The following is a 1251-nucleotide window of genomic DNA, read 5'->3' as shown; positions in this document are numbered from 1 at the left end:
CAAAGACAGAATGAATGAAGCTAAAATGTAGCACTCCTACCACATTTTCAAACGTTAGACTGCACGTTCACCTGGCCGTCCTGACTATAAGTGACAAAAAGGCAGATAACTGCCGCCGATATCAGGACCACCAGACCCCCTTCTGGTGCCGTTGGTCCAGGTCATGTTAACCCTTCACCTGCACTGAACCACAGATGGAACTCGCACAGCTTTTTAGCAGCAATGTGTAAAACACCTGAATAAGTAACATATTAAAATTTCAGTTCACACTCACGTTGACGTAAAGCTCATTTCCATTACCAAATCTCATAAACATGATACTTTTCATTTGTAAGAGGGAAAGCAAATGGCAGCGGCTGAGCGTCCCTTCCATCGTCTCGTGCTCACAAATCTTCAGAAACGCTCTCTTTGTCTAAAGGAAATTAGTGGTTCTTCTGTGTTACCCACGCGTTTAAAGGAACCAATATCGATTCTTATCTTGGTTAGCTCAATTGGCTGACGTGCAGAGAAGTAATTTATGGATGGACGTGTCGAGCCGGTGAACTAGAGAAGTTGATGTCGCACTTCAACTACTACTTCTAAAAAGAAAAAAAAATTGCTTTTTAGACTAAATTGGAAATTATCCTTAAATATCAAGACTTCCCTACAGACGGTTATATGTCATCTACTGTAGCCTAAAGGTCAATATTGTCATCACGACACACTGTTAGGAAAACAATTGTTTTATTGAGAGAATCATTTCACAAACCATTTTTTTTATACTGCGATGCACTGAATTGGTGAACCTCAAAATATACACTTGTTTCAATAGATCACAGAATTCTGCTTTTGCAAATTATAAATTCTTTGATATAAACGATAAAAGAAAGAAATCCGATTTTTTTCCACGTAAATAAAAGACTTTCATTATTACATTTCTAATTATTTCCAACAATAAAACGGTTGTTAATGCTTTGGAAAAAATCTGCGCCAGTTAACATGTTTTAGGTGGAAGTATTTAAAAGCTCATCAAACTTTCACATGAAAATAATGAAAAGAAAAAATTAAACTAAATTAACAGGCCGCGCTTTCCGTTGTTTCACTTATTCTCGTTCTCCTTTCCCCTTCTTCACCTGTTCTTCCTCCTGTTATCTCCTCCCCTGCGTTTGTTCGTTTGTTTGTCACGTGTTCTTATTTTTTATTTCCCTTTTTCCTTCCTGTCATTTCCTTATCATCTCGATCACGTTCCTTTATTTATCCCCCACTGATATA

The 1251-nt window shown here is 37.5% G+C and overlaps 1 protein-coding gene across 2 annotated transcripts in view; it reads right to left on the bottom strand.

Annotated features, from left to right (window-relative positions):
* LOC119591888 overlaps positions 1-220 on the bottom strand; it is a 7605-nt gene extending 7385 nt beyond the window's left edge. The window contains exon 1 of one of the 2 annotated variants that reach the window (XM_037940630.1): positions 72-220. The gene's annotated coding sequence lies outside the window, so the exon portion shown is untranslated. Of the gene's footprint in view, positions 1-40 lie in introns of both variants that reach the window. The other variant, XM_037940631.1, reaches the window with a different exon arrangement.
* Positions 221-1251: the final 1031 nt, after the last annotated feature.

Source organism: Penaeus monodon, chromosome 29 (assembly GCF_015228065.2).
Source record: "Penaeus monodon isolate SGIC_2016 chromosome 29, NSTDA_Pmon_1, whole genome shotgun sequence".
NCBI classification, from domain to species: domain Eukaryota; kingdom Metazoa; phylum Arthropoda; class Malacostraca; order Decapoda; family Penaeidae; genus Penaeus; species Penaeus monodon.
The sequence above is the reverse complement of the archived record's forward strand: the minus strand, read 5'-3'. Positions and strand labels throughout refer to the sequence as shown.